This window comes from Phyllostomus hastatus, unplaced genomic scaffold (assembly GCF_019186645.2).
Source record: "Phyllostomus hastatus isolate PE091 unplaced genomic scaffold, TTU_PhHast_1.1 phas_scaffold_182, whole genome shotgun sequence".
In the NCBI taxonomy this organism is placed as follows: Eukaryota; Metazoa; Chordata; class Mammalia; order Chiroptera; family Phyllostomidae; genus Phyllostomus; species Phyllostomus hastatus.
In genome coordinates this window covers 27,920,602-27,947,287 of record NW_025334013.1, presented here as the reverse complement: position 1 = coordinate 27,947,287, position 26,686 = coordinate 27,920,602, and the positions used below count along the sequence as shown (strand labels likewise).

Here is a 26,686-nt window from a genome sequence, read left to right as displayed (position 1 = left end):
AACGCCCTGGCCCCTGCCTGGACAAGTTTTTATTGCTTTTCTGTGTACATTACATTGAGGACAGTCCTTATTTACTATGCACAGGTTTGATGCAGGTGATTACCTTTTGCAGATAACAAAGGAAAGAATGTTGCTAATTACTTCAAAGAGAAGGATGTTGCAGATCAGAGGGGAAAGTGGTTGAATTGGTCACACTCCATACTTGGGAGGTTTAGCACAGACTTCAGGAACTTAACAGTAAGCACTTGCTGCCTCAATTCAGGGTGAGGGAGTTTAGGCATAACCAAGTCTCATAGCAGCCTAGGTACAATGCAGGCCTGGTTCCCCACAGGAAAACCTCTCCGTGGGTGTGGTCCTGTGTGCCGACTCGCTCCCCACTGGTTTTCCACATGGAGGCTGAGCTACATTTCCATGCCATGCAAAACAGTTCCCGACATTTACCTACCCCCCACAATCACCACACAGTTGTCCATGTCCATGACTCCTTTTTCCTTTTTGCTCAGTCCCTTTGATCATCTATCCATTCAGACTTTCTCCATATCAGCAACAAGGCTGTTTTGCTTTCTTTTTTGTGTGTTCACTGAAGTTAGTACTTCTAATTTCATTCAAGAACTTTTTCCTTTGCATTCACAACTTAGCTAACCATTTGGTGCAAGAGACCTAGCTTTCAGCCAGTCTTGGCTTTCAGCATGTCTTTCTCACTAATATTAATTACTTTTGGCTTTTGGTTTAAAGTGAGAGATATTGTGCCTCTTCCTTTCATTCAAACACTTAGAGGCCATTACAAGGTTATTAGTTGGCCCGATTTCAATATTGTCATGTCTCTGGGGATAGGGATGCCAAGGAGAGGTAGAGAGATGAGAAAAGAGCTGGTTGGTGGAGCAATCAGAACACATACAGTATTTATCAAATAAGTTTGCTGTCTTAGAAGGTTGTGGTTTGTAGTGCCACAAAAACAATGGCAATAGTAACATCAAAGGTTACTCACAGAGCACCATAACAAATATAATAATGAAAAAGTTTGAAATACTGTGAGAAGCACCAGAATGTGACACAGAAACACGAGGTGAGCAACTGCTGTTGGAAAAATGGCGCTGACAGACTTCCAAGGTTGCCACAAGCCTTCGGTGTGAAAAATACGTAATACATGGGAAGTACAATAAAGCGAGGTGCAATAAAAAGAGGTATGTCTGTAATGATGATCATTCAGCCATTTAAAAGTATGCTGAAGTATCTATATTTTAAAGATTTAGCTCAATTATATATTTTATTAGAAGTAAAAATAAGAGGCAAAGAATGTTAGGATATCAGAAAAGTGTATTGGAATTTTACTGACTTTTGATTGAAAGCGGAAATCATATTATGATTAAAATAAATTGTTTTTCATTGAGATGAGTATATATTCCCTTTTTATGTATAGCTTAAAAAATCATTTTTATTAGTATGGCTAAATGAAAATACTGAAAATACTCTAGGTCAGGATATATACCTCAGACTAAAGTAAAATGATCAATAATGTAATTAAATATTTTAAATTATATTTTATTGATTATGCTATTACAGTTGTCCTGATTTTTGCCCCTTTGCCTCCCTCCACCCAGCAGCCTGCACTCCCCCAACCATTATTCATGCCTATAAGCTCTTTGGCTACTCCATTTCCTACACTGTACTTTATATCCTGATGGCTATTCTGTACCTACCTGTTTGTACTTCTCAATCCTCTCATCTCTTCACCCATTACCCCACAGTCCCCTCCCATCTGGCAACCATCAAAACACTCTCTGTATCCATAATTCTGTCTCTGTTCTTCTTGTTTGCTTAGTTGACTTTTAAAATTCAATTGTTGACAGATTTGTCTTTATTGCCATTTTACTGTTCATAGTTTTGATCTTCCTTTTTTTTAATAAGTCACTTTAACATTTTATATAATAATGATTTAGTGATGATGAACTCCTTTAGTTTTTTTCTTGTCTGGAAGTTTTTTTTATCTGCCCTTCAATTCTAAATGATAGCTTTTCTGGGTAGAACATTCTTGGCTGTAGGTCCCTGCTTTTCATGGCTTTGAATATTTCTTGCCAGTCCCTTCTAGCCTGCAAAGTTTCTTTTGGGAAGTCAGCTGACAGTCTTAGGGGAACTTCTCTGTATGTAACTAAGTGTTTTTTCTTGCTGATTTTAAGATTCTCTCTTTAACCTTTGGCACTTTATGATGTGTCTTGGAGTGGGCCTCTTTGCATCCATCTTGTTTGGGACTCTCTGTGCTTTCTGGACTTGCATGTCTATTTCCTTCATTAGGGAAGAAATTCTGGAAGTTTTACTTCATTATTTTTTCAAAAGATTTCCAATTTCTTGCTCTTTCTCTACTTCTGGCAACCCTATGATGCAAATGTTGGACCTCTTGGAGTTGTCCCAGAGGCTGCTTATACTGTTCTCATTTTTTTGGATTCTTTTTTCTTCTTCTTGTTCTGACTGGTTGTTTTTGCTTCTTTATGTTCCAAATTATTGATTTTATTGTTGGCTTCATCCACTCTATTGTTTCCCTTTAAATTATTCTTTATTTCAATTAGTGTATCCTTCATTTCTGACTGGATCATTTTTATGCTGTCCTAAGTTCCTTGAGCATCCTAATAACCAGTGTTTTGAACTCTGCATTTGATTGCTTATCTCCATTTCATTTAGCTCTTTTTCTGGAGTTTTAATCTGTTCTTTTATTTGCGCCATGTTTCTTTGTCTCCTTGTTTTGGCAGACTCCTTGTGTTTGTTTCTATTATCAGGTAGAGCTGCTTTGATTCTGTGTCTTGGTATATAGCCTAATGTAGTAGGTGTCCTATAGGGTTCAGTGACAGAGCCTCCCCTATCACCCAAGCTGGGTAATTGAGGTACACCCTTTGTGTGGGATGAGTACACCCTCCTGTTGTAGTTGAGGCTTGGTTGCTGTTAACAGGTCAATGAGAGGAATTTACTCAGGCCAGTCAGCTGCAAGGATTGGCTGTGATCACTAACCACTAACCTCCCCCTCTGTGGCAGATCAGCTGTGCAGGGGTAAGGTGGTGGTGCTCTGATGTGGTCTGTAGCTATCTACTGGGTGCCTGGCCCTGGAGTTACCTAGGTGGTACAGGCCAAGTTCAGCCCCCACTTGAGTTTTGCCCAGGCTGCCCTCCCTGAGCTATCTGAGTTTACTGCTACTTGTGCTGGGCTTGGGCATTCCTAAACCAGGCCTGGGACTCACTGAAGTCAGCTACTCCTTGTTTGATAGGATTTAGAAAGTTGTGAAGCAGGCACCAAGATCAGCCATTCATATGGAAAAGCAGCTAGGGTGGGCCCATAAGTTGGGTGAGGTGGTGGAGTCTCTTCAAATCTTCAATGCAAGTCAAATAGTGTTAGCCAGGTTGGTAGAGTCTCAGACATGGGACCAACTTGCAGGCTCTGTGGGGGGAGGGTTTAGAAAAGGGACAATGGCCTTTGCTCACCTTGATGCCAGACACTGTAGTTTCTCTCTGTATGCTACTGATGCCTTTTAAGCTGCTACCCCAGTGCTGGAGCTCAGAGGGAGTGAGTCTGAGTAGGTGAGTCTGTGTGTGGGTTCTTTAATAGGAATTGCTTGGGGCTCTAGCAGTTTCTTCCACCTACTCAATCCCCACTGGTTCTTTGCATCCAGGAGTTGCGGGGACTTATCTTCCTGTCTCTGGTAACCTGGGCAGGGAAGCCTGTTGTGGGGTTGGGACTCCTTGCTCCCGAGATATTCCTCCTGAATTTTTATCTACCACATGTGGGTGAGGGACTGGGCTGTTCTATGTCTGCACCCCTCCTACCACCCTGGATGGATGTGGTTTCTTTAATTCTGTAGTTGTCAGACTTCCATTCAACTCAATTTCTGACAGTTCTGAGTGATGATTGTTCTATATTTTAGTTGTAATTTTGGTGTGGTTGTGTGAAGAGGAGAGCCATGTCTGCATACACTGCCATCTTCTGAATTTTTAATAATGACAATCTACCAATAATGAGAATTGAATAATGGGAAATAAAAATAATGATTTGGAGACTGAAGACATTATATAGCCAAATGACCTTTGTCAAGACCTTTTTTCAGGTCTAAAGCAAGAAGATTGGATTTAATTATGTCTAAGGTATTTTCCAGCTGTCAAATCTCTGTATTTCTGTAATAAATAAATGACTGCCAGCTTTGTGATCCTGATGTTTGCTTTTCCAATGCTTGTCTGATTCTATTAAGAAGAATTATCTAGTAGATTCTGATGGAAACCATCTGTTAGAAAAGGAAGGAGGTGGCTTTGCATGGCTCTTTGTACCTGCTTTCTCTATAGGTAGACTTCCTTGGTCCTTACAGCAGAGAGGGAAGATGTGGTAGTTTTTTTTTTTTTAAGGGAGAAAGGAAGAGAGATCAAAGAGAAAAGAAGAGAAAGGACTAGCACTCCCTCCATCCTCTGAGAGATGGTGGTGGCTCTCCCACTGGTCTCAAGGCTTGTCAGCACCTGCACAGTGGACAGCACCACATCTCCTCTCAAGTTTCACCCCTCTAAGCTCTGGTTCCGGCAGTTCACTAATCAAGTGGTTTGCGTTCTTTAGAGAATAAAATGAAACCAGGGAGGGCCACATAGAAGGCTTCAAAGATAATACTCTAGATCTTGAATGGGGGCATGGTTCAGAGATGTTGTTTTTCTCTTGTGTTTTATATTACAACATACGCTATATAGATTCTGTCATAGCAACAAAATTTCCATGATAAAAGTAATGAATTAAAAATGTATACCACATTAAAACAAATGAAGAGACATTCTCCTTTAAAGAAAGGCCTCATGTCCAGAGGAATAATTAAGAGACTGTTATATATCAACAGAGTTTCAGTAACAAATCTTCCCCACACCAGCCTCTGTGTAAAAGTGAGATGAGTAAAGGCCAGCAAGGCAGTGGCAAAGAGCCCATGTGAGAATAAAAATGTGAGTTAAAAACTAGCAGATATTCTCCACTTTTATGGAGCCCAGAAGGCTGGCTGGAATATGACCAAGTCAGTGTTTCAACCAGGTTTGTGAGAAGTTCCAAAAAGCAGGAGTCAAGAGTGTGATCTTGTCTTAGAGCAGTCAGATGAGAACTCCTAGAGTGGACCCAGATCCTCCTGTATTTTTACATTCAAGTGATAAGAATGATCCTAAGAACCACATTGTCACTAACAAAACTGGAGGCAGAAGTTTTATTGTGTGAAGTTCAGAAATGCTTTGAACTACAGGCCTCACCATTTGCATTTCTGATCATTTACCTCATGCATGGGAGAAGGTCCAGGGAGTCACTGGCTGTTCAGATCCTTCATACCTGCTCTTCATTTATCAGTTCTCATTCCTGTTTTCTTTATGGTTCTGCTAGACAGTGTCAACTGACCCTCTTCGGTTGCCTGGTTACTCTAGATTATCTGGTTCCTTTACCTCATTAATTCGCCTTCCCCTAGATTTCCTCCTTCTCCTGACCCTTTCTCACTCATTCCTGGCACTTAAGAGATATTTATTGAGCACCTACAATGTGTCAGGCACTGTTCCAGGTGCTGGATATAAAGGAATGAGCCACATAGCCATGGTCTCCACTAATGCAGGTTATACTATAATGGGGTGCAGATAGGCAGGCGTCAAACAGACATCTAAAAAATTAGTGTATATTTAGGCCCACACATATAGAAAGGATGAAGTGTTCTAAGGGGCAATAACAGGGTCACCTACTCTAAATTGAGTGGTCAGAGAACAAAGCTTTGAGGATGTGGCCTTTAAATTGTGACCTCAGGGAACAGGCAAGTGGAAAGAGAGGACAGAGTTCCAGGCTGAAGGTAAAGTGTATGCAAAGGCCTGAGACAAGAAAAGACCATTGGCCCTGGAGGACCTGAGAGCAAGCTGGTGCTGTATGCTGGATGTATGTACTGGTGTTAACAGAAAAAAAATAGTTGATTTGTCCAGATATGGCATGCATTGTGCAGTACCACACTATTGGCCACACTATTAGTAAGTTTACCAGTGTGGAAAGTGCTCATGACATGTCATTCAGTGAAAGAGTTCTATCTTGAGTGTGTAGTATCATTCTACATGACCATACACTGTATCTGGTAGGACTTTCAGGTGCAAGTCCTACAAAGCCCAATCAGAACTTGCTTGGACAAAGTAAGGATTTATTAGTTCACATATCTGAAAAGCCACAGGTGGGGTTACCCTCAGGCCTGGGTTTATCAGGGATTCAAATGTACTAGACCAGTGTTGTCTAATAGATAGTATTAGCCACCTGTGTCATCACTTCAACGTGTAATCATGCAAAAATTGTTAGTGAAATATTTTACATTCCTTGTTTGTACTAAGTCTTTGAAATTCAGTGTTGCTTTTCTGTCTCATGTTTTAATTTGTACTAGTCACAGTTCAAGTCCTCAATAGTTATATGTGGCTAGGGGTAGCCAGCTTGGACAAGATCTGAGATTTTCTCAATTTTAATATGTGTGAGAATAATCTAGATGGTCTTCTTAGAGGTCTGAGCAGAAGTTACTTTCCATCTCATTGGTACTTAAAGAGTCATATGACCATGTCGAACCAATATCGTGACCAGGAAAACGGTGATACACTCAGTAATTTAGTCCTAAATCCCATGCTATACCCCAGAAGTGCAGAGAGGGATGCCCTATCTGAACTCAATATAGGGGATAGACATTTGCTATTTTTGGCCACTTGGCATTCATTTATCAGACCTGGAGTAATAGTGTTTGGGGATTCTGCCTGCTCCACATAACAGAGAACTAGAAGGCAGACTTTTAATGGAAATCACATCTTGGAAATGAGATTTCTGGGTTATAAATGGTAGCCATTTTATTTTATGTTCTATATATTTCAGCTTCTTTTTGCTAGCATGCACTGTTTTCTTTAATTTTTGTTTTTAAAGAAGAGGATCAGTAAATTTAGGTTTTCTTGTTCTTAAAAGATTAAGACCAAATGAGGGAACAGTCTGATATTAGGGTCACCAAATATCTCACCCAAGCTGGGACAGTCCCAGCTCATACCAATTATTACAGTGTAATAATGAACAGAACTCCCTTAGCCTCCAAAGTGTTCCAGCATTGGAGCACCTGGACACCCAATCTAATACTTTAAATCCATGATGTATATTAAGTTAATTCACACTTTAAGACAGTGTTTTGAGGTGTTAGCATGATTTGATAGAAACACCTTGAAGCCCATTAAAAAAGCAAAGTAGTCACATTGTATATTCCTGCATCAACAAGAAAAGAGGTGTCCCAAGAGTTAATTTTTCTAATATCTGAAACTTGCCCTTCAGGCACTAAAATGTTTCAGCATGAACAATTTTTGATGAAAATATTACTCTGATATATCAAGGTCTGTCCAGAAAGTATCCAGCCACATACTATGCAAAATAGAGACATTTCTTAAAGAAGATACAGGATACAAGAAACACTGTACATAGGACAGTAATGCCCCAGTCTCCTTCAGAGTAGGCACCTTGGGACTCACACAGTTCTCTCAGTGTCATTAGCAATTGCCGTACAATGTTGTTTCTGCTCTGGTAGCAGAAACCGTGGAACAAATTTTGCCACAACACATTTCATGCCAAGATTCTGCATCAAAATCTCAGACACAATAGTTTTTGGAGTGCCCAGATCAGCTTCTGGTTCTCACACTGTCATTCTCAGGTGTTCTGCTTGTTGCAGGCCTTTCAGAGCATGGATCACTTTCAGCAGATTCTTAATCGCCTTTAAAGCATTTGTGTCACCCTTTTTTTGTACTGCACTCATTGCATCGTCCCTGAAAGTATTCTGATCATCCAAAAGTTTCCACAGAGGAATGTTCAAGATTAGTGCAAAATATGACACAGATTCTTTGTTCTACTCACTCAGTCATTTTGAATGGGACAGCCACACAGTACGCATGCTCAGTCAGTGGCATCTACCACCCCCACTGACTAGTATAGTGAAGTCATCATTGTTCATGCATATGCATTCCAGTCCACTCACTTTGGCTGCCAGCTTACATTGATGTCAGGCAAACCGTTCTTGTTGTATTAACAATGGCTGGGCTTTTTCCAGACAGACCTCTGGATGTGTGTGTGTTTGTGTGTGTGTGTATTTTCCCCAACTTTTTAAGTACAGTAAACCAAACTTAATTGAACTACTTATTGATACAAGTTATTGCAGAGCTTTGCACTGGGTGGGCAACCACTCACATGTGTGTTGTGAAGGGATTACAGGTGTGTGCAGATAGGATCCCTTGTCTTTACCACTTAGGGAAGCTAGACAGGGGTTTGCAGTGACAGAGGCCCCTGGATCAGTTGCCTCTGACTAGTTTCCACATTGTCATTTAAATAGGCTCATTTCCTAAGTGCATTTTGACTTGTAAGAGATCAGGAAGCACTAGCTATTGTTTTGTATTATAATTCAGAGATTCTGGCAGGGCTACCTGGCAGAGCCTTCTTGGGGTTAAAGAAGGTACTTTCCATTTATCCCTGAACTGAGTTTCTCTGGAGGATTACTATGCTTTGCTCTTTGTAGCACTCTTTCCTCTCTGCTTTGATGATCGCCATTGCTTTTTATTGTCTTCGCTCTTTCATTTGCCGTTGTATTTTACATAGGCTTGTTAGGTAAGGTGAACTATGCTTGAGTGTAGCTTCTCTCTTCTAGCTGAAGATTTAGCAGTGGCTGTTTGCACTATTGTCTCTTAACTCATTTCTGCCCTGTTGCTATAATCCATATGTCAAAGATAACCTTAGAATGTCATGTTATGCCTCCTCATTAGGGATGGTAGAAATCTCTCTCATAGAAAGGTCTTTATTCTTAAGAGTTAGTTGTGGTAAAACATATGTATATTTATAGTTTCAAAAAGATTATAAATAAATTACTAGGTGAGAGCATCATAATGTAGTACTATAGGGCAGAAAAGACTATTTGGTATACTCACATGCACATATACATGTATATGCATACTGAGAGAAAGAAGGAGAAAAATTTTGAAATGTGGGGGAAGGTTATGCCTTTTTTTCAAACCAGTCTCATAAAGGTCAGTCATCAGGCTATCCCAACAAATGGTCCCTTGTTACTATTCTGAAACTGAATGTCCTTCCGGTCACAACTGGTGTTAGCCAATAAGGCATTACTGATGCTTTTGTGTTCTTATGCAAGAGTGGACCTCTTCCAGCTTTGTAAATGACAGAGGGAAATACTCAATAGGTCACATGAGGTCTTAATTAACATCTTCAGAGTCTGACCTAGTATTGAGTTTTGGTTCTAGCACATATGACTAGCTAGCTCTGTGCACTGGTTAAGTTTCTTGATCTCTCTAAGCCCCAGATTTCCCACTGTTTTTTTTATGATGAGAAAATGAGAACATGTTTGTAATGTCTCTGGCTTGTAGTTTCTGACTTGCAGTAAGTGGTATTCTTCCATTGTTGTTATTATTAATAATAATAATAATAATAATAATAATATATGAAATCTTTAATGGTTAATGGCAGACTTAACTTTGGAAAAAACATAATAAATAATAAAACATAAGTATGATATTGCTGTCATTGGCCCAATTTTGCATCTTTAGTTAGCTGTCATATTTCTCACTAAATAGTGACATGTATAAGAAATTTGGAAATTGACTTAAATGAGTTAGAAATCCTCTGGAGTTATTTTATTCTTAGGAATCCATGATGTTTACTGTGTAGCATCATATTCTTTGCCAGGCAATTGCTATTGGTAGGTGCTTTCAGCCAGATAATTGTCCTGGATTACAGCCAACAGCTCTATAGTTTACTTAGGTTCTACCTTCCACTTTATGAAAAATCAGTGCATCTTTTGTATTTTGCTTAAATCCTATGGGATTTTATTTCCATACCTTATATTTCTCAAAAAACAATTGATAGAGGTGTTTCTGGGACATCTGTTATTCCTAAAGGTCCTTAGGGAAGTTTCCAAGAGGACAAAGATTATCCTGACCACCTGCTATACCTTCTCGATGCTTGCTATTGCAAAAGATGCATTTATACTTCATTAAAAACAAGTAGACCTCTATTTCCTATTGAAAGATGTAGAGAACTAGAAAGAGAATTACCCCTAAACTTACAGTAAAAAAAAATCTTGCCAAACAGCAAGTTCATACCTTTTCTTGAGTCAGGGGAGTATGGAGGTAGCTGGGAAAACAGCAGGCCCAAACTGCAGGAAGAGATGTGAGCACTGAATGCCCTGGGTAACAAGCAGCCAGACACCTGTAAGAACTCAATCAGGGTATTGTGAAATAGGATGGGTCTGGGTGAGTATGCACTGGCAAAAGAAGGTGAAGTAAGGGTCCCCAAATAAAGGGGGGTCCATGCCCTCTAGTAGGCATTTTTCTATGAACTGCACCTTCAGTTCATGGAAATGGTTGGGAAGCTCTATAGAGAGTCCTGCTTGAGATGCACTCCTGGAGAAGAGGAGCAGAAACTGCTCTGGAAGGATCAAGATCCTCCACCTGGGCCCTTCTGTCCTGTGTACAAAATCTGTAATTTGTGGTGTGTTGGGGGAAGAGGGATGGACACTCTTACACTTTGGGGGATTGGTAAAATCCTATTGTTTCTGGAATAAGGGACCAAGAAAAACTCCTGACCTCTGATGAATGGGCAGGTATACATACTGGATTCAGAATTAACCCAGAGGAGGGATGAAGTTACCGAGAAGACTACAACGGCAAGACTCAGCAATATGGTGCTTGTTTCAAACTGAGACTTAATCACAACACCAAGAACATTTCCTCTCTCCCTCCACCCCCCAAAACAGGCTAACAAAAGAAGGCATAAAAATAAAAGACTAAAAAAAAGAACAGATGAAACAAATAAAAATACAGCTAGCAAGATTAGTAGATCTTGAATTCAGTCATATCAATTATCACATTAAATGTGTGAGGTCTAACCAAAGCAGTGAAAGGATTGAGATGGTCAGATAGGATAAAACAAATAAGGCCAAACTATGCACTGTTAGAAACCCACTTTAAATAGAAAGACAGAAAGTATGTTCGTGAACCATAATGGAATTAAACCAGAATGCAGTAACAGAAAGCTATCTGGAAAATCCTCAAATATATGGAAATTAACCCATGTGTCAAAGAGGAAGTCTCAAAGGAATGAAAAAATAGTTTGAACTGAATGAAAAGGAAATACAACATATCCAAGTTGTGAGGTGAAGCTAAATCAGTGCTTAGGGGGAAAGTTATAGCATTAAATGCTAATATATTTGAGAAGAAGAAAGGTCTCCAATCAGTAATAGAAGCATTCACCTTAAAAAAAATTAGAGAAAAGGGAGCAAGTTAAACAAAGGCTAGTAGAAGAAATCATAAAGATAAGAGCAAAAATCAATGAATTTGAAACAGAAGGCAATTCAGAAGTATCGGTCAAACCAAAAGCTGGTTCTTTGAAAAGATCAATGAGCTTAATAAACCTCTAGACAGACTGATGAACTAGTGCTGTGACCTACAGCAGGAACAGCGCATCCAGTAGCAATGAGCAGAGCTGGTGTCCAGTATCTTGGTTCCTAAATGTCATGCCAATAAAAGGAACCAGGACTCCTTGGAAAAGTAGGCTCCGAGACTGGGCGCGGAAAATACAAGGTGACCCTGGAGCATCTTCTGGTGCCACACGTGAGGAAGTGCTCATCAATGACAGCACAACAGTGGGATTTGGTCAGATACAGGAGTCATCTTAGAAGAGCTCTCAATGACCAAAGCTGGATCAATTTTAGCCAATGAAGAGAAAAATAGCTTTATTTTTGGTTACAACTCAAAGAATAAAATTAATATCTGAGTCCATATGGATAAAATAAAAGTTAAATAAGCTGATCATTTAATAGGAGAAAGGACAGACTAATCCTTATAGGAGAATTCCAATTAATGAACATGAGGAATATGGGAACTAGGAAATCACCACTGGCACACTACGGCTGTAATTGCTGCCGACGGGTCCCCTGATGAATGCTAAAATTAGTAGGTGAAAGTTTGAGAAGAAACAAGACATTTGCATAATCTCAAAGTACCCTCCCCCAGTAGTCATCAACGGCAAAGGAAAAATAATAGGATCTTGATAGTGAAGAAACGTGGCAGACACCATCCGAACCAAGGGGGATGGAACTTAACGTCACCAGTGATAAGACACACTGACATCATGCTCCCCTCCCCCAATGTCACGTACTGAGAAGACACATCATTTCTGTGGTATTCTTGCCCCAAACTCATAACCCCAATCTAATCATGAGAAAAGATCAGACATTCAAATTGAAGGATGATCTACAGAATACCTGACCAAGCTCTTTAGAAGTATCAAGGGCATGAAAGACAAGGGAAGACCAAGGAATAGTCTCAGATCAGAGGAAAACCAGGAAAAATGACAACTTGATACAATGTGGAATCCTGGGGGCGATCCTGGGATGGAAAAGGGGCAGTAGTGGAAAAACTGGTAAAGTTTGAAAAAACCTGTAGTTTAGTTCCTAGTATTGTAGCAATATCAGTTTCTTAGTTGTGATCATTGTACTATGGTTGTATGAAATGTTGACATCAGGGAAAGGTGGGTGGAGGTAGGTGGGAGTTCTTTGTCAGCCTTTGCAACTTTTCTTCTGTAAGTCTAAAATTATTTCAAAATGGAAAGAAAATAAGTCAGGAGAATTTTTGATCAAGTAGTCATGAGGGAAAGAAGTCTTCTTTGTGTTGTAAGGGAATAGTATGGACACCTTTAGACTGTGAGTGAGGCTTGTAGAGGAACATCTTGCACATGACCTGGGCCCCCTGTGATTCACTGCGCTCCTGGGCTCACAGTAAGAGCTACTGATGGGGCCGTCTGACCAACTCATTTGAAGACATCTGTTTTTAGGGACATTCTTTAACTCTTTCTATATGTTACTTTATCTTTTTATGTCATCTCAACTAGGTCTGGGAAGTAATGATGACCTTAAAATCCTTTTTAAAAAACTGCCTGATTTTTAAAGCTGATTTTCTTTATCCTAAGAGAAGGATGATTTTTTTCTCCCTTCTTCCTTTACTGGCTACAGTCATGGAGGAGGGGGTGGTAGTGCCGACTGGCAGTCTGTCTTCTGATAACAACAGTTCCCAGCCTACACAGCTCGCTATCTATCTATCTATCTATCTATCTATCTATCTATCTATCTATCTATCTATCTAAAAATTGGACTTGCAGGGAAGGCTGACCACTCCCATTCTCTCTTGCTTATTCCATGCTGTTTCACACACTTATGTTACTTGCTGGGCCCCTGAAAGTAAGTGAATTTTTGACCCTGGGTAAATGTTATAAATCACACATAATTTGTACTGTTTGTTTATGTTCTTAGCTAGTTAGAGTTCTTTTCCAATCTGACTGAAATGTCTAATTCTTTAGATTTATGATAATTGTTTTTGGTATTATGGCCCCGGATTTGCTTTTTATGATTTTTTCCTAGTGTGTCCTTGCAGCGTTTTTGGTTGCCTGTGGATTGCCAGAAGAGAACCTTCTCCTTACTGCACCCCGCCCTGCCCCACCCAAAAACACATAGAGTTTATTTAGCTAGGATGTGCAAACTGTCCAGCAGCCAGGTGGTCACAGGGAACGGGGGCCATGTGCCCTGTTTCAGTGGGGGAGTGGTTGGCACCCAGAGTGTCCCTTTGGGGCACTTGACTGCCATGTCACTGGCTGCCCACATAGGGTCTGAGAAACTCGCTTCATGATGCACCACACTTCTTTTGCAGGAGAAACTTCCAACAAGGGAAGAACTTCTCCAATCACTTGGCTTAATGCTTCCTTAGAAGGGAATTCTTACCAGGATCAGACTCTCCTGGTTCTTGAACCCAAACTCAGCCTGACAAAATCTCATCCTTGTCTGAGATAAAAGAAGCAGACTCGTTCTCCAGGAGCTGGTGGTGAAGCAGATCCCTACCTCCACCTTCCTGGCACACTAGAAACCCCCTCTCTCTGTGCCCTCAACTCCTTTTCTTCCTGCCAGTTGCATTCATGTTATGCTTTTAATAGACTGAATCAGTGTATGTGGCTTTTAGACTGCTTCATCTGTTAGAACTTCCCTGATCACATTTATTTGATTGGTATCTGGACCTGGCAACATGTTATAGAACTGCAGCTCATAGAGCTGCAACCAGCAGGGGTTCTTCACCAGGCTTGTCGGAATGACCCAGGGGCTTTAGAGAGGTGCACATGCCAAGACCTTCCTGTAGAAACTTGGAGGCACCCGTGTTTTTCCAGAGCTCCACTGGGGTTTTGATATGCAGTCTCACATAAGATCCTCAGGCTGCCAGGGACTTTGACTTACATGTTTTCTGAATGTCTCTTAGTATTCCTTTTTGTTGTTGATCATAAATTGATGACTGTTCCACGTAGGGCACTGATTCTAAACAGGGATATGGATTTTTCCAATCATAGAAACACTTCTGCTGGAGAGTCTGTGTGCCTCCTAGTGACACCATCTGCCACGGATCGCTGAGGTCCCTGATAGGCCTCCTCACACCTGAGGTGTGAGGGGGTAGGAGAAGGGGAAGAAAGGTTAAGAACCAATATTCTAAGGTTTTGCTTGGTATGTGCACATATGCCCATGTGCGTATTTGACTTTGGATCCCAAATTATTTACTTTAGGGACCAAAAGCAAAAAGAGGGATTGGCTAATTTTTTTTTTTTGCATTAAAAACCAGCCGACCAAGGCCCCAAACGGCTGAGTGATTGTAAGAAGTGGGTGGGACTGGAGCCAGATCTTTTTTCGCAAACACCATCCTAGAGAGCTAACCAATGAAAGCCTCTTTAAGGAAGTTGGAAGAAAACCACCGTTAACCTCGTTTGGCTCTCATCTTGAGTGTCACATTAAAAGTCATCTGACCTTCCCTCTGGTGCAGAGGTTATCCTGTCTGGCATGACTGGTAACTTATTTTCTACCTTGGTTGTGATACTTTCCTTCTCCATCTTTGGAAGAGGAAAGCATGTGAACCCTGGATGAACGATCCGAGGGTTTCGCCCTCATGCTGACATTTACTGGATGGTCTGCCCTCACACAAGGGATGTAAGCCTCAGATTCGTCATCTGCAAACTAGGGGGAGATCTGCCTTAGATGTTGTGGTGAAGATGACATGTCCCTATTTTACAGGTAAGGAAACCGAGGCAGGGAAGGATTAAGCAGTTGTCTCAAGGTCCCACAGGCTTTGAACCCAGATTGTCTGGCACTGTTCAGAGCCTGCCCACTCAGTCCTTCCGCCGTAGAGCTGTGCTGAGGGCCAACACATATTTCTCATCTGATTCAAGACAGCCCAGTATAGAATTTTCTGAAATTGCTGTCCAGTGTCCTGCATTGTACAATTCTTGAGTCAGGTGCTTGGAGTATTTTTATCTTTGACCCTAAGGCTTACAAAGATTGCTGTTGGTACACTTTTCAGATGTCCAGAGAGAGGTGGGTGCACACGGACTTAGGCAGAGAGAGATTTGCATAGGCTATGTTTTCATCAGCATTTCTAGATAATGGTTTTCTGCCCCAACAGGAGATATCTGTAGTTTCTGTTTCAAAAAATTAAAATTACTCTTTTAAAAACAAATGCCTGGATGAATGAGATATTTAATCAATGAGATAACCTTAGGGAGGTTTCCAGTAGAGTGCCTGGGACATAGTAAACTTTCCATAACTGTGTGTCTCTGTTCTCTCCACTTTATCCTTCATTTGACCTTAGTTTGATCTGTTATTTCCTTTTCTAAAACTGAGGTCACAGTCTTCTCCATTACATTATCCTTAATATCGATCAGGTATTTTGAGGAACACTCTTGAGTTTGAGTGCTACAACTGAAGTGCCTTTTAAAGAGTGATGTGAAATTAGAAAGAATAGAAACGACTTTGGGTGACAGAATTGGGTTCTGGATGTCAGGTTAAAATGATGGCCAACCCCTGGCTGGGAGGCTCAGTTGTTTAGAGTGTTGTCCCATGCACTGAAAGGTTATGGGTTTGATCCCCAGTCAGGGCACATAACTAGGTTGCAGGTTTGATCCCTGGTTGAGTGGGCATGGGAGGCAACAGATAGATGTCTGTCCATCTGTCTGTCTGTCTGTCTCTCTCAAAGATCAATAAAACGTGTCCTTGAGTGAGGAATAATAATAATAATAATAATAATAATAATAATAATAAAATAAACTGATAGACTGATTCTTACAACATGAAGTGTAATGGGGATAAATGTAAGGTCTTGTGATGGGGTCCAGAAAATAAACTCCATGAGTGCAGAATGGGGGAAATGTGTGGCTTGGAAGCCAAAAATATTTAAAAAAATACTTGAAATTAAAAAATACTCGAGAGTTGGAAGAGTAGCTGGAAAATGTAGTTGTTAGCTGGTAGCCATATTCCTAGCTAAGAACTTTATACTATGCTCATGGATTGGAAGGATTAATATTGTTACAATAAAATGTTTTTACTACCCAAAGCAATATACAGATTCAGTGCAATCCCTATTAAAATACAAATGACATTCTTCTCAAAACTAAAACAACTAATCATAAAATTTGTATGGTACCACAAGAGGCCCTGAATAGCCAAAGCAATCTTGACAAAGAATAAAGTGGGAGATATCATGCTTCTTGAATTCAAACTATACTACAAAGGTACAATAATCAAAGCAGTGAAATACTGACACAAAAACAGACACATATATCAATGGAATAGAGAGCCCAGAAATAAATCCTTGCTTCTATTTTCAATTAATCTATGACAATGGAGGCAAGACTATAGAATGGGTTAAAGACTCTTTAATAGGTAGTGTTGGGAAAATGGGAGAGATAGATCCAAAAAAATGAACTGTACCACTTTCTTACACAATGTACAAAAATCAAATTCAGAATGGATTAAAGACTTAAATATAAGACCTGCAAAACATAAAACTCCTAGGAAAAAACATAGACAGTAAACTCTTGGACATTGGTCTTAGCAATACCTTCCTGGATATGTCTCCCTATGCAAGGGCAACAAAAGAGAGAAATAAATGGGACTACATCAAACTAAAGAGTTTTTGTATAGTGAAAGAAACCATCAACAAAATGAAAGCACAACCTACTGAATGGGAGATAATATTCACAAATGATGGATCCAATAAGGGATTAATATCCAAAATATGTAAGAAACCCACACAACATAACATCAAAAAAATTCAAAAAACAAACAATCCAACTGAAAAATAGGCAGAGGACCTGAATTACAATTCTCCAAAGAGAACACACAGATTGCCAACAGCAATATTTAAAAAATGCTTAACATCACTAATTATCAGGGAAATGCAAACCCAAACCACAAGATACCACCTCACACCTGTCAGAATGACCATTATTTAAAAAAAGTTATCAAATAACAAGTGTTGGTGAGGATGTGGAGAAAAGGGAACCCTCATGCACTGTTGGGATTGTAAGTTGGTACAACCACTATGGAAAACAGTATGGAGATCCCTCAAAAAATTAAAAATAGAGCTGCAGTATGACCCAGCAATACTATCTTGGGTATTTATACAAAGAAAACCAAAACACTATTCTGAAAAGGTGTATACATACCTCTATGTCCATTGCACTGTTATTTGCAGTAGTCAAGATATGGAAGCAACCTAGGTATCCATCAATAGATGAATGGATAAGATGTGATACTGATGTATACAGGGAGGGCCAAAAGTAGGTTAATAGTTGTTCGTATGGAAAATAATGCAGTAATTAATAAATAATAATACAAGAATAAATTGTTTCATGTGCTTATAACTATAAACCTGCTTTTGCCACACTCTCTTTGTACATGCACATATACCTATTCACAATGGAATACTACTCAGCAATAAAAAAGAATGGAATCTTGCCATTTACAATGACATGGATGCACTTAGAGGGTATTATGCTTAGTGAAATAAGTCAGAGACAAATACCATTTTGAAATTACTTATGGGTAGAATATAAAAAAATAAGAGAAACAAATAAAAAAATAAAACAGAAGCAGAGCCATAGGTACAGAGGATGGACTGATGGTTGCCAAAGGGATGGGAGGTGCAGTGATGGGTGAAAAACAAAACAGTCAAACAAAGACACAAAAATGAATTTTGTGACTAGATGAGGAGAGAGGGGAGAATGGGCACTGATTGAACAATTAGCAGCCTTCCAGTAATTTATTATGAACAATAGTTCAATTTATGTGCAAAATATATTGGGCAATATTATATTACATTTATAGAAATATAGTAGCTTCTAGAAAGTAAATTGGCAAACTCTTTCGGAAAAGGGTCAAATAGTAAATATTGTAGACTTTTCAGTCCAAAGACTGAATGGTCTTTGTTAAAAATTCTTTTTTTGTTTTAGTGTTTTACAATTCTTTAAAAATGTAAAAATCATTGCTAGCTCATGGACTATAAAAAATAGGCTGCACTATCCACTATGGAAAACAGTATGGAGGGGCCTCAAAATATTAAAAACCAACTTCCTTATGACCCAATAATTTCACTTCTGGATATATGTCTAAGAAACCCAAAGTGCTAATTTGAAAGACTGCATGCACTCCTATGTTCATTGCACTGTTATTTACAATAGTCAGACTTTGGAAGCAACCTGACTGTCCATCAATAGATGAATGGATAAAGAAGCTTTGGCACATATGCACAATGGAACATTACTTGGCCATAAAAAGAATGAAATCTTACAATTAGCAACAGCATAGATGGACCTAAAAGGTATCATGCTAAGTGAAATCAGCTAGTTAATGAAAGGCATGACTATTTCACTTATATGTGGAATCTAAAGAACAAAATAAACAAAATTAAAACAGACTACAGACACAGACAGAGGACTGGTGGTTGCCAGTGGGGAGGGTGGTCAGGGGGTTGGGTGAGAAAGGGAAAGGGGTTGAGAAGTACAAATTGATAGTTACAAAGTAATCATTGGGATGTAAAGTACAGGATAAGGAATATAGTCAATAATATTGTGATAATTATGTATGGTGCCAGGTGGGTACTGGAAATACTGGGTTGGGGGCACACTTTGTAAAGTATAAGATTGTCTAACCACTATGCTGCACTCCTGAAACCAACACAAAATAATATTGAAAGTAAACTGTAATTGAAAAAAATAGGGGGCTGCACTGAGACTATGTATACATAGTTTGTCACCCTGTTCTAGAACAAGGGCGGTGATGAGTCTGGGATCGTGCCGTGAGATGCACAAGAATGTGTTCAGGGGAGGTGATCTGGATGGGGATGGTGCTCCAGATGAATTCCCAAGAGCAATAATTAAAAGCTTTGATTACTTTTAGTCTGGAGAAGCTAAGATTCTTCATGACATGATCATTGTCTTCAGAATTTTGGACAGTAGGGTTGTTAGGAGAGACCCTTTTTCAGTTGTGTCCAAAGGGAAGAACTAAAATCAGAAAGAGGGTGCTCTGGAGACAGACTGCAGCCAGCATAAATAAGGAAGGCTGCCTCATTATTAGTTATCATTTAGGGAACCCTTATTGCTGCACTGTTATAAGCATTTTGTATAGATAATCTCACTTTATCCTCAACAACTCCATCAAGTAAGTACCACTCTTAATCTCTATAGATGAGACAAAGCAGCGTTAGAAGGGTAAAAGACTTGCTCAGGGGTATATGCTGCTAAGCGGTGGAGCCAGAATAACTGCAATTCTCTCCACTGCCTACTTGCATGCAAATAAGAGTAGTTTTATAAATAATTTAGCAGTTCCAGGCACATAACAACTATTGTTGCTGGTAATAATAATTATAATCCCTAGGATGTATTATGTTTCTCATCATGGTGTTTGTATTAGTTTCCTATGGCTACTGTAACAAATGACCACAAACTCTGTGGTTTAAAACAACATATTTATTAGCTTAGAATTCTGGAGGCCAGGAATCTGATACAAGTTTCACAGGGCTGAGATCAAGGTGTCAGTGGGGCTTGGCTCCCTGCAGAGGTTCTAGGGGAGAACGTGTTGCTTGCCTCTTTCATCTTCTGGTGGCTTCCAGGTTTCCATGGCTTGTGGCCACATTACTCTGTGGTCAGATGCTACTTCCTCATCTACCCTCTGCCTCTAATAGGATACTTGTGATGACATTTAGGGCCCTCCCCCCAAATTCAGGATAATCTCTCCATCTCAAGATCCTTAAAGGAATCATACCTTTTGTCATGTAACGTAATATTTATAGTTTCTAGAGATTAGGAATTAGATATCTTTTGGGGACCATTATTTAGCTTACCACAATGGATTACATAGACTAGATAAACATAGACTAGATAACCCTATTTTTTCTTTCCACTATTAGACAAAAAAACTTTATAAATTTTGTGATTTATTGGTCTATTTTTCCTTGTGTTTTTTATTTGTGAAAGTAGAATATATTTTGTATAAGGTATTAGTTAGAAGTAATACTTCATTGTTTTCAAATAGTCACAATCCGACACTATTTATTAAATAATCCATTCTTTCTCCCACTGATTTAAAACTGAGTTTTTATCACCTACCTCTCACATAGCAAACGCTGAATCTGTGTCTTGACTTCATTCAGGGCCATCGGTCCATTTTGCAGGTTTCTGCAGTTGTGCTGTACCGTTTCATTTACTGTAGCTTTAGAGCATGTATTTATGTTAGATAAATTTAGCCCCCTCTATTCTTCTACTGTTTTTTCATTGTTTCTGTCAACTTAAAAAGTCCTTATTATCAGCCCTGGCTGGTGTAGCTCAGTGGATTGAGCGCGGGCTGGGAACCAAAGTGTCCCAGGTTCGATTCCCAGCCAGGGTACATTCCTGGGTTGCAGGCCAGAATCCCCAGCAACTGCACATTGATGTCTCTCTCTCTCTCTCTCTCTCTCTCCCTCCCTCCCTCCCTCCTTCCCTCCCTCCCCTCTCTAGAAATAAATAAATAAAATCTTTAAAAAAATGGATTTAAAAAAAAAGTCCTTATTATCATGTTAATGTCATCTTGGAAACAGATGAGACAGATGGAACTGTAATTGTCTGCCTTCCATAATAATTCTCACCTTTTTTTATTCTAGTGATTTTACTAACTCATCCACTGAAATCATATGGAAGTTATCTTTTAACACTTCTTTATAATAATTAAACTTCCCAATCACATAAATTATTGGCTTTAGTTCTCATTATATTTTCTTATATAATATGTCTTCTCCTTTCTTGAGTTCCCTATTTCAGCTTATTTTTTTTCTTAGCTAGAATAGAATTTTAAGTAATATTTTTAAAACAAAGAGTATTTGGGTGATATAATTTCTATGTCTTTGAACATGCCTTTTTTTGTCATCACATATGAGAGAAATTAGTTTGGCAGCAGTAGAATTCTCAAGTTACAATAATATTCCCTTAGAATTCTATAAAAATAGTGTCACATAGTGTCACACAGCATTGCTGATGTGTCTAATTATCTTTCTTTTAAGTGGCTCGATTTTTCTCTCCTGTCATGGAGCTTGCAGTTGTATCTCCGATGTTCTCGGAGATTCAGATTACATCTGGAATTGTGTGTTTTTCAGTAACCCTGCCACCCCACACTCAACAGATCCCTGTGACCTAAGGCCTATAGTCTTTCTTTAGCTCAAGGAACTGTTCTTCGAGTTCTTCCTGGGTTATTGCTCTTCCTTCCATTGACTATGTTGTCCCCTTCTGGAACTCCTAGAAAAGTAATATTGAATCTTCTGAATCTCTCAGTTATATCTTATGTCTTATCTTGTTACTGAAATCTCTTTTTCTTCTTCGTTTTGTTTTTCTTTTTGGTATCCTCAAATGAGCTAGGGTCTTGCCCCTAGTCAGTCTCGGACTTCCACGCACATTAGGGACAAATTTCTCACTTTGCAAAGACAGTGTGAAATGACTGCCATTCTCTGTGGAGGGAGCCACCCTAGTTCCTGACGTCCTTTAATTTGCTGCTGAACTGATGCCCTTGACCCTCATCCAGTCTCTGGTCCTCTGAGTTTGGACTTTTTCAGGACTTTTTCAGGGCTTTTTCTGGAAACCTGTGCACTTCTTCGGGGGTCTGTGAAGAATCATGAGCTCATCAGCACTAATCAGCGTTCCTCCTCACATCCCATCTGCTCAGTATCTTTGCCATAGTCTACAAACTGTTGGCTTTTGATGGCTTTTTGTGATGGTTCCCAGCACTGCCGCTGATGTTTTGGTCAAATAATTTTTGTTTCTTTAGAGGAGTAGGAGAGGGTAAATTCCTGGGTCCAATATTCCATCCCCAAAATCCAAAACCCCAGTAGCAGGGATTGAAGCATCCTATGGATGGCTGGACCAAATGATCTTGCAGCCTCATCTGGCTTGGGGAAGGCTTGTCTCTCAAAGTCTAAAGAATAAAGCAGCATGATGAAAGGCTGGAAAAACAACTTTTATAGCAAGGTCCAGAGAGCAAGCTTTACCTTAGTCAGGAGCACAGAATGAGGTGAGACTTACACGGTGAGTCACATGAAACCTGCAGGACGGACAAAGCTTAAATTACAGCCGAAATGACTCAGGTTGGTCACTACCAAGACTGTTTAGCTCTTTGAAACCTGCGTGGCCCAGTTATAAAGACTCCTCTGGCTAGTTTTCTGAAGGGTTAAGAGCTGTTCTCTTTTAAGGGCAGAGGATGGACGGAATTACCTTCTGGATTGCCTGCCCTCCTAAAGATATTATGATTATGATATCCCGGGGCCTGTGCTGTTAGATGTGAAATAAACAGCAGCAGAATACTTCTGAGAGTAAAAACTCTTGTTTTCACTCAGCCTTACTGATAATTTTTTTTTAAAGTGAGGAGACACTATTTTTGTCAAGAACTCTTGTTCCATATCTTTAAAAGCTAATGGAGACCCCTTTAGTTTTTCCCCTCATATGCTGGCAAGGACAAGACTTTCAGTGGCTCCCTCTCTCTGTGGTTGGAGGCAGCTGGAGCTTTCAGCACAAATGTGAACTTCCTCCCCATGCCCTCCCCCAGGGGCTGGGTAGAGAGAAGAGCAGGGAGAGGGTATGGGCTGGACCATGGGGAGGATTGACAGGCTCCCTGTGGTAGGCATGTGCCTGTCACATAGCCTCCTGGGCTATGGCCTGAGGTGGCCGTGGGAGAGACAGTTCCAAGCTGTATATGGCTGGTGACATTTCCGGCTGCCAGTGCCCAGCCAATCAGTGAGAGGCCCAGCTAGCTAGAGCGATGACACATGAAATATGATAATTTTTCTGCTAAAGAGCCTGGATGGGGGAAGAGAAGGGAGTGTGTGTGTGTGTGTGTGTGTGTGTGTGTGTGTGTGTGTCTGGGAGGGGGGCGGTGCAGGCAGCACCTGTGACGAAGTGGGACGGTGACAGTGCACTGGCTCTGATGCTGGGGCTAGAGGGACATGCCCTGGGGAGTGGCCGTAGAAAAACTGGGTTGCTCTTCAGCTAAGCTGGGAGCCAGAGCAGAAGCACCTGGTGCCATTCTGAGGCTCAGGGCACCCAGGATGGAAAAAAAAAAAAACCCAGCTGTGAAAGGCATTTTTATTCCTTCCAAACATAAACGAGGTTAGGAGTTTTTGTTTCTTCTCATTGCTACCTCTTTAAAAGCTAAAATAAAACTAGAGAAAACATCTGAGTGGCTGAAATACTTGACAAAAAAATTTTTTTTAAATGTTTGGGCTGAGGGTTGTTTATCCCTGACCTCAGCCCATGCTCAACCTTGCCCTAAAAAAATAAAGTTAAAAAAAGTCTTGTTAACAAAATCTTAAAGAAGGGTATGAGCCTATATCTTAGGGACGTAAAGGGTCAGGTGGTAGATTTGATTCCAGATTCTGTTTTGTTGTTTGTTTTTTTTAATGTGTCTTGAGGCAAGACCTGGTCCTAGATGACACTATAGTTTAGAAGCCGTGCCCCAAGGGTTCTCTGGGTGGAGGATGTGGCCCCTGAGGCTGCAGGGCAGGACAGGGTGAGGGGTGGGCGCCCTACAGTTAAATCTGAGGTGGTAGAAATCCCTACTTCCTTCAGCCACCTGCGCCAGCTTCCCCCCCATCCTTTATCAGCAGGTAGGGGCTCATGAGGGGTGACGCCTGCGTCATCTGGTCCCATGAACAGGTGTGTTCATAAGTGAAGGGTCATAGTGTTTACATAACGTGCTGATTAATCACTGAGGAGCTCATCCCTGCAATAAATGTGTCTGGTTTCATCTTGCATTTGCATTCTCTCTCTCTCTCTCTCTCTCTATATATATATATATATATATATATATTTATTTATTTATTTAATTTATTTATTTATACATATGACACATTTTTAAAAGTCATCGATAAATGAAATCATTACCACTGTGTGCAAGTCTGCCCTGTGGCTTTAGGCATGGGACTGACTTCCTGTGCTGGGAGTAATAGCTGTTCAGAAGTGATAATTGGTGTACTGTGTCTTTAAAAGGTTAAAACCCCTTTCAGAAAAGGTCTGGACTCATAGTGAAGAAGCTAAGCAAGGCATGGGTTGGCTCCGGACTCAGAAAACAGCTGCTGATTAGATTCTGTGTCTGTGGACGGAATTTATTCCGTGTTTTTTCAGCAGCAGGAATTCGAGAGGGATGCTGCTGTTTGGCTTTCTGATCGTGATTTATATTTATTCAGAGGAATAACAGAGGGTGGATCTGTCCCCGGCGCGAGCATGCTCACAACCAGCCGACTCTCCCATTATCCAACTGCCTAGTTTGGTGCTTCAATGTACATGCATATTCCGTGTGCATATGTGTGTACACAAACACGCATGCATGCCTGGGTGGACAGATCTGTGCACAGACTCTGCTCTAAGGACAATTCTTTCAATAAGGTCTTTACCCCTTACTTGAAACAGGTGTTCATGAAAAAAATGCACAAAATCCTGACTGACCGGAATAATTCATGAAGAAGGGGCTGAATCCGTGGGTCAGAGAACACAGGACCAGTTTGCCATCCCAAGGCCCAAGGTAGGGGACTCTGGATTTTTATTCGGCGGATGAATTCCTTGTGCTTGATTGTATTTATTGTGGTTTTGCCCGCGGTCGCCCAGCGGAGATGAAATAGCTAGCCGCGATTCCATCTTGTCGTTGCCTTTCTTAGGCACGGTGTCGGGGGCTGAGACGAAGGGCCGGCTAGGTGGGCAGCTGCGTGTCGTGCGGTGCCCTCGGTGGGCTGAGCGGGCTGCTTGGCCTGGTGCTGGGGCACCAGCGCGAGCCTCAAGTGACCCCGCGCGTCAATCACCAGCAGCAGCGGCGGTGGCTGTAACCCTGTGCGCGCCGCGCACGCTTCTCGCTCGCTCGCTCGCTGGCTGGCAACTGTTCTCCGCACCGGCGCACTGGCGATCGTGCTCTAAAGAGCCTCAGCTGGTCGCGCAAATGCCTCACTCCTGCAGCACCTACATTTTCTGCTGCTAGCCTGGCTCCTGCTCCTGGATTGCTCTGTGGTGTCTGTGGCCCGATTGGTGGGGAATGAGATTCGGAGAATGCTGGGTGTCAAAGCAGAAGGAAGCTCTTCCCTTCTCTCCTTAATCCTAGCCCCACCCCCAAATATTCTAAAACAAAATCACAACCTCCCTCCTCTCCAAACAAAACAAAACAAAAACCAAACTCTTACTCTCTTGGGGATTCTTGCTTTACCACTAGACAAAGCGGGTGCCCCTTCTCCAAGTTGTGCCCCATATTTTACCATCTTTTAAAATTAGAAACACTGCTGGTGCTGCATGGTCCCTGTGGCGACTGCACAGGCTGTCTGAGGACTCTTGAGCGAGGTGGAGAGCCTGAACCCGCGTAGACTTGGACAGTGGTGGTATAGCGGGACTCGGGGGCCAGGCGTTGGTTTCCTTGAAAGGGGCTGCTTTGGTTTACATTGCAGAGGTCCAGTGGACCTCTGTGGCTTGGCAGACAGTCCCTTGAACTTTGCGGGCAGTGGTTGCAGGCAGGACCGTCTGCGGGGCCGGGGCCCTGGATGAGCAGCATGTGGATCTTCTTTCTGCTACACACCCTCAAGTTCCCGGCAGTGCTTGTCATGGTAACCAGCAGCCTGCAGGAGCCACCCAGCCACGCTGTGTGCTTCTGTAGTGTTAAAACTGGCTTGCTTTCTGGGGTTGGGGGAGGAGTGGGGGAGAGTGAGGTGTGAGCTGCACTGATCTGCCAGTTCTTCAGCCCTTGTCTGTGTGATTGCGCGGCCCCCAGTAAAGATCAGACCTGTGCTCCTGCAGCTCCTCATCATCTCCTGGTCCTCCCCTGGACTGAGGAAGTTGGCTCCCCACGTTTAAGATGTTTTTATGTAACTATGTGTACGCTGGGGGCAGGGAGAGTGTGGAGAGGAGGAAGGACCATTGGGGCAACTTATGTGAAGAACAGAGGCAAAGATCACATATCTGTTGGGGACACGGTGGAACTGGCTTTGGGTCACTGTTGATCTGACGACCCTCCCCCATCCCCTTCACCCAGTCATTGCCTGTCTGAGCTGTCCTGTGGTTATTTTACCCCTGTAGGGAGAAGGTTGGAATCACGCCTGCAGGACCCCCTAGGTTCCTAACTAACATGAAATCTGAATCCAGGGTGCCTGCCCCGTTCACTTGTTTTAGGTCCCAGCTGTTCTCTATGCTCCCCACTGAGGGGAAGAGTTTCTGCCCCACTGGGGTTTCAGTTTTGCTCCGGTGTCGGGCTATGCTGTAGGTCTGTGAGCAGACTTCAGACGCTGGCCGAGATGTGTGACTTGTGCTC

General features: G+C 41.3%; 1 protein-coding gene across 3 annotated transcripts in view; it reads left to right on the top strand.

The window, feature by feature from the left end:
• The window catches only part of HIVEP3 (HIVEP zinc finger 3), a 427,770-nt gene that overhangs the window by 66,689 nt on the left and 334,395 nt on the right, over window positions 1–26,686 (top strand). For all 3 annotated transcript variants that reach the window (XM_045858485.1, XM_045858482.1, XM_045858484.1), the window contains exon 2: window positions 24,814–24,925. The gene's annotated coding sequence lies outside the window, so the exon portion shown is untranslated. The remainder of the gene's footprint in view (window positions 1–24,813; window positions 24,926–26,686) is intronic.